The 14,752-nt window shown below is 45.0% G+C and overlaps 1 pseudogene; it reads right to left on the reverse strand.

Annotated features, from left to right (window-relative positions):
* Positions 1-14,730, reverse strand: part of LOC129813897 (protein SGT1 homolog) — a 40,877-nt pseudogene extending 26,147 nt beyond the window's left edge.
* Positions 14,731-14,752: the final 22 nt, after the last annotated feature.

A 14,752-nucleotide genomic window follows, 5' to 3' on the forward strand; every position in this document is an offset into this window, starting at 1 on the left:
TGTGTGTCTCCCAGTGTGTGTGTGTGTGTGTGTGTGTGTGTGTGTGTGTGTGTGTGTGTGTGTCTCTCCCTGTGTGTGTGTGTGTGTGTGTGTGTGTGTGTGTGTGTGTGTGTGTGTGTGTGTTTGTGTGTGTTTGTCCCTGTGTGTTTGTGTGTGTGTCTCCCCGTGTGTGTGTGTGTCCCTGTGTGTGTGTGTCCCTGTGTGTGTGTGTGTCCCTGTGTGTGTGTGTGTCCCTGTGTGTGTGTGTGTCCCTGTGTGTGTGTGTGTCCCTGTGTGTGTGTGTGTGTGTCTCCCTGTCTCCCACTGTGTGTGTGTGTGTCTCCCAGTGTGTGTGTGTGTGTGTGTCTCTCCCTGTGTGTGTGTGTGTGTGTGTGTGTGTGTCTCTCCCTGTGTTTGTGTGTCTCCCTGTGTGTGTGTGTGTGTGTGTGTGTGTGTGTCTCACTGTCTGTGTGTGTGTGTGTGTCCCTGTCTGTGTATGTATGTGTGTGTCCCTGTCTGTGTATGTATGTGTGTGTCCCTGTCTGTGTCCCTGTGTTGGGTGAGAATACTGTTTGCCCAAGAAACAATGCATGTGAATGAATACAATATGTAATGTGACTGTGTGGGTTTTGCAAGTGTGTGAGTGTGTGTCTAGGGCCTCCCATGAGAGCCCATGGAGCCCTGAGTACCAGGAAACAGACAAGGCTTTGTGGGAGTCAACAGGGCCTGCACTCTCCACTCGTCTTTCTCTCCCCCACCCTTGTGTCTTTCTCTCCCCCACCCCTGTGTCTTTCTCTCCCCCACCCCTGTGTCTTTCTCTCCCCCACCCCTGTGTCTTTCTCTCCCCCACCCCTGTGTCTTTCTCTCCCCCACCCCTGTGTCTTTCTCTCCCCTACCCCTTTGTCTTTCTCTCCCCCACCCCTATAATACCTTTCTCTCCCCCACCCCTGTGTCTTTCTCTCCCCTACCCCTTTGTCTTTCTCTCCCCCACCCCTATAATACCTTTCTCTCCCCCACCCTTGTGTCTTTCTCTCCCCCACCCCTGTGTCTTTCTCTCCCCCACCCCTGTCTTTCTCTCCCCCACCCCTGTCTTTCTCTCCCCTACCCCTTTGTCTTTCTCTCCCCCACCCCTATAATACCTTTCTCTCCCCTACCCCTGTGTCTTTCTCTCCCCCACCCCTATAATACCTTTCTCTCCCCCACCCCTATATGTCTTTCTCTCCCCCACCCCTATATGTCTTTCTCTCCCCCACCCCTGTGTCTTTCTCTCCCCCACCCCTATATGTCTTTCTCTCCCCCACCCCTGTGTCTTTCTCTCCCCCACCCCTATATGTCTTTCTCTCCCCCACCCCTGTGTCTAGCTCTCCCCCACCCCTGTGTCTTTCTCTCCCCCACCCCTGTGTCTTTCTCTCCCCCACCCCTGCGTCTTTCTATCCCCCACCCCTGCGTCTTTCTATCCCCCACCCCTATGTCTTTCTCTCCCCCACCCCTATATGTCTTTCTCTCCCCCACCCCTATATGTCTTTCTCTCCCCCACCCCTGTGTCTTTCTCTCCCCCACCCCTGTGTCTTTCTCTCCCCCACCCCTGTGTCTTTCTCTCCCCCACCCCTGTGTCTTTCTCTCCCCTACCCCTTTGTCTTTCTCTCCCCCACCCCTATAATACCTTTCTCTCCCCCACCCCTGTGTCTTTCTCTCCCCCACCCCTATATGTCTTTCTCTCCCCCTCCCCTGTGTCTTTCTCTCCCCCTCCCCTGTGTCTTTCTCTCCCCCACCCCTATATGTCTTTCTCTCCCCCACCCCTATATGTCTTTCTCTCCCCCACCCCTATATGTCTTTCTCTCCCCCACCCCTATATGTCTTTCTCTCCCCCACCCCTATATGTCTTTCTCTCCCCCACCCCTATATGTCTTTCTCTCCCCCACCCCTATATGTCTTTCTCTCCCCCACCCCTATATGTCTTTCTCTCCCCCACCCCTATATGTCTTTCTCTCCCCCACCCCTATATGTCTTTCTCTCCCCCACCCCTATATGTCTTTCTCTCCCCCACCGCTGTGTCTTTCTCTCCCCCACCCCTGTGTCTTTCTCTCCCCCACCCCTATATGTCTTTCTCTCCCCCACCGCTGTGTCTTTCTCTCCCCCACCCCTGTGTCTTTCTCTCCCCCACCCCTGTGTCTTTCTCTCCCCCACCCCTGTGTCTTTCTCTCCCCCACCCCTGTGTCTTTCTCTCCCCCACCCCTGTGTCTTTCTCTCCCCCACCCCTATATGTCTTTCTCTCCCCCACCCCTATATGTCTTTCTCTCCCCCACCCCTATATGTCTTTCTCTCCCCCACCCCTATATGTCTTTCTCTCCCCCACCCCTATATGTCTTTCTCTCCCCCACCCCTATATGTCTTTCTCTCCCCTACCCCTTTGTCTTTCTCTCCCCCACCCCTATAATACCTTTCTCTCCCCCACCCCTATAATACCTTTCTCTCCCCCACCCCTATAATACCTTTCTCTCCCCCACCCGTGTCTTTCTCTCCCCCACCCCTATATGTCTTTCTCTCCCCCACCCCTGTGTCTTTCTCTCCCCCACCCCTGTGTCTTTCTCTCCCCCACCCCTGTCTTTCTCTCCCCCACCCCTATATGTCTTTCTCTCCCCCACCCCTATATGTCTTTCTCTCCCCCACCCCTATATGTCTTTCTCTCCCCCACCCCTGTGTCTTTCTCTCCCCCACCCCTATATGTCTTTCTCTCCCCCACCCCTATATGTCTTTCTCTCCCCCACCCCTATATGTCTTTCTCTCCCCCACCCCTATATGTCTTTCTCTCCCCCACCCCTATATGTCTTTCTCTCCCCCACCCCTATATGTCTTTCTCTCCCCAATCCCTATATGTCTTTCTCTCCCCCACCCCTATATGTCTTTCTCTCCCCCACCCCTATATGTCTTTCTCTCCCCCACCCCTATATGTCTTTCTCTCCCCCACCCCTATATGTCTTTCTCTCCCCCACCCCTGTGTCTTTCTCTCCCCCACCCCTGTGTCTTTCTCTCCCCCACCCCTGTGTCTTTCTCTCCCCCACCCCTATATGTCTTTCTCTCCCCCACCCCTATGTCTTTCTCTCCCCCACCCCTATATGTCTTTCTCTCCCCCACCCCTATATGTCTTTCTCTCCCCCACCCCCTCTCCTCACCCACCTCTCTCCGCTTCTTCACCCCCCTCTCCCCTCCTCGCTTCTTCTCTCCCCCACCCCTTTCCGCTTCTCCCCCCCCGGACCCCTCTTGCGCTTCAACACACATGCACCTCTGGGTCTGCTGTCGCCATGGTGAACTGTGAGTGAGTGAGTGTGTGTGTGTGTTTGTGGGGAGGAAATAGGTGCTACATCCTCTCTCTAGGGGGGAAACTAGTTTTGGAATTGGCTGGCAGGAACTCAGGAATAACTTCTCACTTCTCTACCTCACTTTCTAATCCATTTCTTCTTTCTGTGTCCCTCCATCTTTTCCCCTCTCTGCTGAGCTATGAGGCTGCATGTCTATCTGTCCTCCAAATCATCTCCCCCTTCACTCTGTCATCCTCCCCCCCGTTGTGCCGTCTGTGTGGCATGTCCCACTATCTCGTTAGCAGACTGAGCACCATCTCATGCCCTGAGCGAGCCCCGACAGCCTACACCTATCCACAGATTCCCAAAGCACACTAGATGGGTTGGCTCTCTCCCTCCCTCTCACCCAAACCACCAAAACCCTTTTAGACATGTACACGCACAAACACAGGATGAAATTCTCACAAACTCATTGGATCCGTTTCAAGCTAGTCATACACTCATTGAAACCTTTTCAAGCGTGCCATTTGTCATCGATACAATATATCTATATTCCATTTTGACATTCAGAAGGATTGTCCAAAGGCTTCTGTCAGTTCAACAGAATACAGCAGAAACACCAGAGAGCCATGGAGAGATGCCTACACCCTCATTAGCCTACACCAGGTCTCTCCAACCTTGTTCCTGGAGCTTCCCTCCTGTAGGTTTTCGCTCCAACCCCAGTTGTAACTAACCTGGTTCAGCTTATCAACCAGCTAATTATTAGAATTGGGTGCGCTCGATTATGGTTGGAGAAAAAACCTACAGGGCGGTACTAGGAACAGGGTTTGGCAGCAGGTAGTCTAGCGGTTAAGAGCTGACTAAGTGAAAAATCTGTCAATGTGCCCTTGAGCAAAAGCACTTTGCTCCTGTAAATTGCTGTGGATAAGTTTCTGCTAAATGACTCAAATGTAAAAATGTGAGACCCCTGGTCTACACTATATACACACATATTAGTGTACACTAACAAGTGTCCTTCCCACTCATTAATGTCCATAATTACCAACAACTTCAGAGCTTGTTAATTCTCACAGGGAAGCTCTCTGGTGTGTGTTGACAGTCAGGTCTGTATTAAAGAGGACTCTCTGCTCTACTAATGGTTAATTACCACATTCCAGTGTGGTTATTCTCTGGTAACCTGCTGTGTGTTAAATCACATCGCTATAGGATCCTTATAAAGACTGAGGGCTGCAATTTTATGCCCTTTTTGAGGCAAATGGTAGTTCTGATAGGCTGAGTGTTTTGACGTGTGTGTTACCTTTGTGGAGAGGACCTAGAAGGTGCTGTGTTGGGGGACAATGGGATGTAGCAGGTTCATGTTCAAGCTGAAGTCCTCCCCTGAAGGAAGCTTCACCACAGCCGACAACTACAGAGAGACAATTATAAAACACACACCTCTTTTTATAGTGGGGGGACTGTTTCGTCAAATTCACCCTAAGGGGTTTAGTGCTAGTCTGAAATCAGTTGGGCTTTCTTTCTTGGATTAGGGATTTAGACTTAGATCTAGGAACAGTTTACCCTCCCTGAGTTTACAGGCACCCCTGAGGGCTTAGCTGTGGGAGTGAGTGAGCGTGTATGTATGAAGGCACATGTGCCCATAGGAGTGCCCCTGGAGGAAAAGCCCCTAGCCATCTAATTACCCCTAATAACACCTCCCCTACTGTTCTCACAACCACAGAAAGAGAGAGTGGGCAAGGGCAGAGAGAAGGGAGGGGTGCGAGATGTGGAATTGGAATCAGGCCCCTCTCTGTGTGTTTCAGAGGGAGCGCTGCTCTACTGTAACGGGAACTCAGGCGACACAACAACCCCCTATTTTACTGCTGTACTGCTGTGTACGCACACGAGCCCTACTCAGCCTCTGGGCGAATGACTCCCCTCCGAATGACTCCCCTGAAATCTTTCATTTCAGATCCAGAACATCCATTACTCCTCATCTCCATCTCATTTAAACACAAATCATTAATTTACAGCACAGATACAACACTATGCCCCTACTTCAAATTGATTCAACGTTATCTACACCACCGCCGCAAACAGACTAATTTTAAGGTCAATAAGATGAGAAATAAAGACATGTTAGGGACAGCTTCCTCCTCAGCAACTATACAGGGCTGCTAATAGTCTGGCAGCACTCATGACAGCTTGGAACTGTACTTCTCTCTCCTCAAGAGCCCCTTACACTGATGGGTGTGTGTATATATAAACTCAACAAAAGAAAGGTCCTCCTACTGGCAACTGAGTTTATTTTCTGAAAACTTAACATGTGTAAATATTTGTATGAACATAAGACTCAACAACTGAAACATACACTGAACAAGTTCCACAGACATGTGACTAACAGAAATGGAATAATGTGTCCCTGAACAAAGTGAGGGTCAAAATCAAAAGTAACAGTCAGTATCTGGTGTGTCCACCAGCTGCATTAAGTACTGCAGTGCATCTCCTCCTCATGGACTGCACCAGATATGCAAGATCTTGCTGTATGTTACACCACTCTTCCACCAAGGCACCTGCAAGTTCCCAGACATTTCTGGGGGAGAATGGCGTGCTTAATTAATAATGGGATTGAGATCCAGGCTCTTCGCTGGCCATGGCAGAACACTGTCTTGCAGAAAATCACACACAGAACGAGCAGTATGGCTGGTGGCATTGTCATGCTGGAGGGTCATGTCAGGATGAGCCTGCAGGAAGGGTACCATATGAGGGAGGAGGATGTCTTCCCTGTAACGCACAGCGTTCAGATTGCCTGCAATGACAACAAGCTCAGTCCGATGATGCTGTGACACACCGCCCCAGACGGACCCTCCACCTCCAAATCGATCCCTCTCCAGAGTACAGGCCTCGGTGTAACGCTCATTCCTTCGACGATAAACGCGAATCCGACAATCACCCCTGGTGAGACAAAACCGCGACTCGTAAGTAAAGAGCACTTTTTACCAGTCCTGTCTGGTTCAGCGACGGTGCCCACTGGTGATGTCTGGTGAGGTCTGGTGAGGACCTGCCTTACAACAGGCCTACAAGATATGCATATTATCAGTAGATTTGGAAAGAAAACACTCTGAAGTTTCTAAAACTGTTAGAAAGATGTCTGTGAGTATAACGGAACACACATGGCAGGCAAAAACTTGGGAAAAAAATCCAACCAGGAAGTGGGAAATCTGAGGTTTGTAGGTTTTCAAGTCTTTGCCTATCCAATATACAGTGTAAAATTTGGTCCGATTGCACTTCCTAAGGCTTCCACTAGATGTCAACAGTCTTTAGAACCTTGTTTCAGGCTTCTACTGTGAAAGGGGAGAGAATAAGAGCTGATTGAGTCAGGTGTCTGGCAGAATGCCATGAGCTCAGTCTCGCGCGCACCCGTGAGAGTTAGCTGCGTTCCTTTTCCTTTCTAAAGACAAAGGAATTGTCCGGTTGAAACATCATTCAAGATTTATGATAAAAACATCCTAAAGATTGATTCTATACATCGTTTGACATGTTTCTACGAACTGTAATGGAACTGTCGTCTGAACTAAGTGCCTGCGCCGTGTGAATATGGATTTGTGAACTAAACGCGCGAACAAAAAAGGAAGTATTTGGACATAAATTATGGACTTTATCGAAAAAAGTCCATAATTTGTCCAAATACCTCCTTTTTTGTTCGCAGCTAACTCTCACAGGTGCGCGCGAGACTGAGCTCATGTCATTCTGCCAGACACCTGACTCAATCAGCTCTTATTCTCTCACCTTTCACAGTAGAAGCCTGAAACAAGGTTCTAAAGACATTTATTGTGGAACTGGGATTCCTGGGAGTGCATTTTGATGAAGATCTTCAAAAGGTAAGTGAATATTTATAATGCTATTTCTGACTTCTGTTGACTCCACAACATGGCGGGTATCTGTATGGCTTGTTTTGGTCTGTGCGCTGAACTCAGATTATTGCATGGTGTGCTTTTTCCGCAAAGCTTTTTTGAAATCTGACACAGAATCTCCACACATTAACACACTTTTTCCGCTTTTTGTGACTCCTCTCTTTGGCTGGAAAAATGGCTGTTTTTCTGTGACTAGGTGCTGACCTAACATAATCGCATGGTATGCTTTCATCGTAAAGCTTTTTTGAAATCGGACACTGTGGTGGGATTAACAACAAGTTTATCTTAATTTGGTGTCTCATGTGTGATTTCACGAAAGTTGGATTTTTCTAGTAATATATTTGAATTTGGCGCTCTGCATTTTTACTGGCTTTTGGCCAAGTGGGACGTTAGCGTCCCACATATCCCAGAGAAGTTAACTGTACTAGAATGCTTAAAAGGCCCCTAAAATATCGGTATTGTTTTTTTTTGGCAAGGAAAATATCGCATATCGGCCAAAAATTTCATATCAGTGCGTCACTACCCTATATATAGCCTCGCTATTGTTATTTTACTGCTGCTCTTTAATTATTTGTTAAATATTTTGGGGGTGGTATTTTTCTTAAAACTATTGTTGGTTAAGGGCTTCTAAGTAAGCATTTCACTAAGGTCTACACCCGTTATATTCGGCGCATGTGACAAATACAATTTTATTAGAAAAGTAGTGCACTATAGAGAATAGGGTGATATTTGGAATACAACCATGAAGTATACTTACTTGATGTGTAGTATATGCTGTGGCAACCAGGGATCCAAGAAAGAGAGAAAATTAAAACAAACAAAAATAGGAGAGAAAGGGACTGGGCTTATTGGATGTGCTCGCTCTAGCAATTAGAACAGAATAAGTAAGGTTTGGAAAGTTGGGAACAGTGCCCCCATGAGGCGGAGAGTGGAACTGAACACCAGAAAAACCTGTATACAGTCGTAAGGTTTGCGTTGGTTGATTTATTTCAGTTTGAAAATACACACAATATATACATAAATAAAAATTACCTGGGATAACACAAAGTAAATTACTTATTTCCATTGTGGCCCTTTAAAAGTGCATGGTGCAATACTTACATAGATACAGGCATGGTACAGGGATAGATAGAATAATTGTAGGAAGACCCGTTAGCACTCAACTTATTCTCGTTTCCGTTCTGATTCGCCGCTGCAAGGGACAGGGAACAGAATGTTACAGTCAAACAGTTTTCCATTACTCATACATTAACCGAACAGAGGAACACACAAACACGCGCTGACATCGCAGAGGCAGTTTGTTTGCCAGTCCATCTACACCTATTAAAACACCAATGTTTTTACCAGTTATGTCTGTTATAATATTCACCGCTTTCATTAGAGAGAGAGGAGGCAGAGGGAGGCGTTTGTGAGTGATATCGTCATGTGCACACCACATTTTGATGTGTGGGGGAGTCAAACAGAAGCGCCTGGCACTGTCACTATACACATGAAAGAGACGGGAGGTAACTCACAGGGTAAGGCCAGCTCTTGGCAACAGACGACTGAGGTGTGTGTGTGTGTGTGTGCATTGAATTAGTGTAGTTTTTAATCTGTTCGAAGACGTATTATCCGTGTGTGTGTGTATATGTATGTATGTATATTTTGTTATGGATGGGAGGGGGGGTCACATGGCTGTTTTGAACGCGAGCCCAACACCCCATGGATGTGTGTGTGTGTGTGTGTGTGTGTAACTGTGTGGATGTTTACTGGGATTGATCTGAGGCAAGGCACCTCTCCCCCACCCACCACCCCAGACAGATACACTGTACATTATTGTGATCCAAACAGGTTCAGTTTAAACCCTTTGAGACGACAACCACAGACACACACAGCTTCTCTAATGAAGAGTTAGTTAGTACAGTGTTAGAATTCAGATAGAGGTGGGAGATGGGCCTGTGGCTAGGGTTTAGATGGTGGTTGAGCTAAGAGAACAGATCCTACTTACCTCGCCATCATCACAGCGTTTGAGCCACGTTCGGAAAGTGTCATCTGAACCTGTGGAGCCGAAAGGAGAACACAGTGTTCAGACAATCTCACCCAGTTGGAACACAACTACTGCAGGCAGAATCTACACACAGCCACTTACACTTCTGTACATTTGACCAGAATGGATGGCGCATCCGATACAGTTAATATTCCTATCAGAGGTCAAGAGCTGTTACTATTAGGGATGTGTAGCTCTCCTTTCATGAACGATTCGATATGCATCTAAATGCATGGTCTCCGATACGATACAGGAACAACACTTTTTAGTTTGTGTGTGTGTGTCAATGGTGTGTGTAGCCACCTGAGCTGATCAATTGGGCAGACTGAGCATCTACCATCCAACTATCAGATTAGGGATGGGGAAATGTATGCTTTTTGTCCCCCAACTTTTTAAAATCTGAAACCACCATCATCCACTGATTAACTTGTTATTTTTGCAGATTGAAAATGTTTTGAACTAGTACTACGTCAATAGCTTGGCATTTAGCCAATTAACATAAAGCAGCTATGGATTTTATCTGTCTTGAAAGAGAATGGTTTAGACTGTTTGTAATTTTACAGCTCTCCCTAACAAGAAATGATTGGTCTTAAAATATAAAATTACCCTGTTCATGTAAAAATGACCAATTACACTGACTGTTTAAAGCAAAAGTAGCAAAAGTATTTCTTATGGTGACTCTAAATACAATCTGAATGATTAAAAACCCCAATCAGCAGTTGGATGCGAGTTGCGTTCCACTCTGGTAGGCTACACAACTCCAGTAAAAAAACATTTTCTACATTTGTTAACAATGACCCAGCAAAATACATAGGCTTCATTAGCTGAGTGACAACCTATGATTTGACATTGTCGAAAGTCATTTCACAAGCATCTGAATGCTGAAGGTGCCAGATGTACGAATATCCTATTAGAACAGGGATAGGCCTACCTCCCATTGGCTTGAGCAACTGTGTTTCCCGCACTTTTCACACAGTTGTTATCTGACAGTCATACGCAGTTACATGTATAAAAGTTGGATAGGCTACTAAACTGAAGGAAGAAGCATCCGTTCGGTCACAACTGTTAAAAGGTATTTTCAGAATAAAAAAAACTGAACCAGAAATGTGTAATATTTGAATCGTTTTCTGAGCGATGCTTACTTCATTTGGATCGGTTCAAACCGATGCACTCATATCTTAAACATTAGAACCGGGGGCCGATGCGTATCGGTGAATCGTTACATACCAAGTTACTATATTTCTAACACCAACACTATCTTACGGTTTTAGAACTACAGTACCAGTCAAAAGTTTGGACACACTTACTCATTCAAGAGTTAGATTTTTTTTAAACTATTTTCTACATTGTAGAATAATAGTGAAGACAACAAAACTATGAAATAACACATATGGAATCATGTATTAAGCAAAAAAGTGTTAAAAACAAAATATATTTATATTTGAGAATCTTCAAAGTAGCCACCCTTTGTCTTGACATCTTTGCACTCTTGGCATTCTCTCAACCAGCTTCATGAGGAATGCTTTTGCAACAGTCTTGAAGAAGTTCCCACATATGTTGAGCACTTGTTGGCTGCTTTTCCTTCACTCTGCAGTCCAACTCATCCCAAACCATCTCAATTGGGTTGAGGTCGGGTGATTGCAGAGGCCAGGTCATCTGATGCAGCACTCCATCACTCTCCTTCTTGGTCAAATAACCCTTACACAGCCTGGAGGTGTGTTTTGGTTCATTGTCCTGTTAAAAAACAAAATTATACTCCCACTAAGTGCAAACCAGATGGGATGGCATATCACTGCAGAATTCTGGGTTAACCATGCTGGTTAAGTGTGCCTTGAATTCTAAATAAATCACAGTGTCACCAGCAAAGCACCCCCACACCTCCTCCTCCATGCTTCACAGTGGGAACCACACATGCAGAGATCATCCGTTCACCTACTCTGCATCTCACGAAGACACGGCGGTTGGGACCGCCAAAAATCTCACATTTGGACTCATTTCATTAGACAGATTTCCACCGGTCTAATGTCCATTGCGCTTGTTTCTTGGACCATGCAAGTCTCTTCTTACTGGTGTCCTTTAGTAGTCGTTTCTTTGCAGCAATCTGACCATGAAGGCCTGATTCGCACAGTCTCCTCTGAACAGTTGATGTTGAGATGTGTCTGTTACTTGAACTCTGTGAAGCATTTATTTGGGCTGCAAAAACAGGTAACTCTAATTAACTTATCCTCTGCAGAGGTAACTCTGGGTCTTCCTTTCCTGTGGCGGTCCTCATGAGAGCCAATTTCATTATCGCGCTTGATGTTTTTAGGCAACTGCACTTTAAGAAACTTTCAAAGTTCTTGAAATTTTCCGTATTGACTGACCTTCATGTCTTAAAGTAATGATGGACTGTCATTTCTCTTTGCTTATTTGAACTGTTCTTGCCATACTATGGACTTGGACTTTTACAAAATAGGGCTATCTTCTGTGTACCACCCCTACCTTGACACAACACAACTGATTGGCTCAAACGCATTACGAATGAAATTCCACAAATTAACAAGGCACACTTGTTAATTGGAATGCATTCCAGGTGGCCACCTCATGAAGCTGGTTGATAGAATGCCAAGAGTGTGAAAAGCTGTCATCAAGACAAAGGGTGGCTACATTGAAGAATCTCAAATATAAAATAAATGTTGATTTGTTGAACACTTTTTTGGTTACTACAAAATTCCATGTGTGTTATTTCATAGTTTTGATGTCTTCACTATTATTATACAATATAGAAAATAGTAAAAATTAAAAAAAAAACTTGAATGAATAGGTGTGTCCAAACGTTTGACTCGTACTGTACATGACTTGTCTAAGGATAGGGGTAAGGGGTAAGGGGTCGGTTTGAGATTTAGGGATTAGGGGAAGGTGTTAGTGGAAGGGTGTAGGTGCTGAAATGGAACCAGGCCCCTGTTCCCTCCCTTGTCCCCTCAGCAGGCCTCACCATCCAGGCGGTGTCCCTTAGTAAAGGCAGCATGTGACACCTCAGTGGTTCAGGTGGTACTCTGCCATTCTGAAGGGAGGGAGACAGGGGCAGGCTTGTTATCAGTAATAGATAGAAACTCAGGGAAAAACTGACACCAATTTAAGTTTGACAGATATAATGATTTAAGGGGGATGTGGAGTGGCAGGGTTCATGCACATTTAAACAGATGGAATATCATGCCTACTCTATGACTTAACCAAATATCCATGACCAACAATTGGTGGTGTCTATGTATGTATAAAAAAAGTAAGCAGAATGTGGTATTGACACTGAGAGGTTACTCTCTGATCCCATGTACCATCTCCTGATGTTGTACGAGGCACTTAAACCCCCCCACAGTCACAGAAATAAAGTCAGACAGACATTCCTGCCAGAAAATACACAAGCTGCAAAAGTAAATGCATGTCAACTCAGCTATCATGGGCTAGGGCCAAACTGCACACATACCCTGTCCTCATGAAGGCAATGGAATACCTTCATGGTCACATACACAGAGTAGGTAAGTCTTACCCATTCTCATGAAGGCAATGGAATACCTTCATGGTCACATACACAGAGTAGGTAAGTCTTACCCATTCTCATGAATGCAATGGAATACCTTCATAGTCACATACACAGAGTAGGTAAGTCTTACCCATTCTCATGAAGGCAATGGAATACCTTCATAGTCACATACACAGAGTAGGTAAGTCTTACCCATTCTCATGAAGGCAATGGAATACCTTCATGGTCACATACACAGAGTAGGTAAGTCTTACCCATTCTCATGAAGGCAATGGAATACCTTCATGGTCACATACACAGAGTAGGTAAGTCTTACCCATTCTCATGAAGGCAAGAAGAAGGCTGGGGTTGAGCTGCTGGGATTTCTTGGCATCGTTGACAGCACCTGTAGAGACAGACAGACAGACAGACACACGAGAAACATAGCTTAAGTTTCTGAAGGAAAGACAAAAATATACAACATAAGACAATCAGTAAAGAAAAGTTGTAATTTATCAAAAGCTAGAGCAGTAGTTTGTCGACCAAATCAAATTTTATTTGTCACATGCGCCAAATACAACAGTGAAATTCTTATTTACAAGCCCGTAATCAGCAATACTTTAAGAAGATGCACAGAGGTCTGGGGTTAGGGTCTGACTGTTAGCAGTACTTTAGGGTTAAGTTTGGGTAAGATGTTGGGGGTTAGGATAAGAGACTTACAGCTGTAGTTTCAGTTGAAGGTGGGTGTAGGCTCGTTGGCAGAACCATTTTGCATTGTCAGAGTGTCCTTCCAAGGCTTCATTCAATTCCTGTGAGAAAATTTCAGTGTCATCAAATAGGCAAGTTTGGGGTCAATTGAATTAAATTCCCAAGATACATATGTTTATGAGCACTAGCGAAGGTTGACTGTTTGGATACATTTTCATGTTCCCAACAACTTAACCTGGCTTTCTGCACAAAATCTACACTTACAATAGCAAGCTAGCTATAATAAAAGTGTGATAACAGGTGGTTAGCCAGTTAGCTAGCTATGCTGGTTAGACTTAATGGTTTCTTGTCCAAGCTGTTAGTTAACTGCTGTAAAAAGTTACATATCACTACTGGAGATGAGCAACAACTATTTTCAGACAAAAATTTGGTATTGTGGCTAAACTTAGTATCTAAATGTAACGTTAGCACAACATTAGCTAGAGTCACTAATACGTTAGCAAGTTATAATAGTTAACTTTTTTTAATTTCACCTTTATTTAACCAGGTAACGTTAGGCCAGTTGAGAACAAGTTCTCATTTACAACTGCGACCTGGCCAAGATAAAGCAAAGCAGTGCGACAAAAAACAACACAGAGTTACATATAAACAAACGTACAGTCAGTAACACAATAGAAAAATATATGTACAGTGTGTGAAAATGTAGAAGAGTAGGGGGGGGTAAGGCAATAAATACGCCATAGAGGCGAAATAATTACAATTCAGCATCAACACTGGAGTGATAGATGTGCAGATGATGTGCAAGTAGAGATACTGGCGTGCAAGAGGATAATTAACAATATGGGGTTGAGGTAGCTAGCGGTACCTCAAAAAACATTTAAAATTCCCAGACTATTTAGTGATCAAGAATAATGCATTTTACTTTCAGTTAAACTAGCTCATTCTAGTTTGACAGATAGTTGGCTAGAAAGTTAGCCAGTTAGCTAACGTTGGCTATCTAGCTAACCGTGTTTTACCTCAACAGCTTTCTGTGGGTCCTCGTCTATGACGCTATCGGGGAAACTGCTAAAACGGCAAAAAAGAACTAACGTTAGCCTCTTGAACAAGGACACATTTCAAATAAAATCCTCGAAAATGTAATATACTTGCCGTTCGGTTGCCATGGAGCTAGAAGTGTTGTCAGGGGGAGATAGCCGTGACTAGCTAGCTGGAAAGTTCTAGATAGGAATCAGAAAACAGTAGAGGCTTGTGTACGGTGCGGGCCCTGTCAGCTGAATAGGCTAGGTAGGCACTTCTCACTACCGAACCCTAACCGCGTGGAAGAGTAGGTGCGGGCAAGAAACATTTTCAC

The sequence above is a fragment of the Salvelinus fontinalis genome, chromosome 17 (genome assembly GCF_029448725.1).
Source record: "Salvelinus fontinalis isolate EN_2023a chromosome 17, ASM2944872v1, whole genome shotgun sequence".
Classification (NCBI taxonomy): Eukaryota; Metazoa; Chordata; class Actinopteri; order Salmoniformes; family Salmonidae; genus Salvelinus; species Salvelinus fontinalis.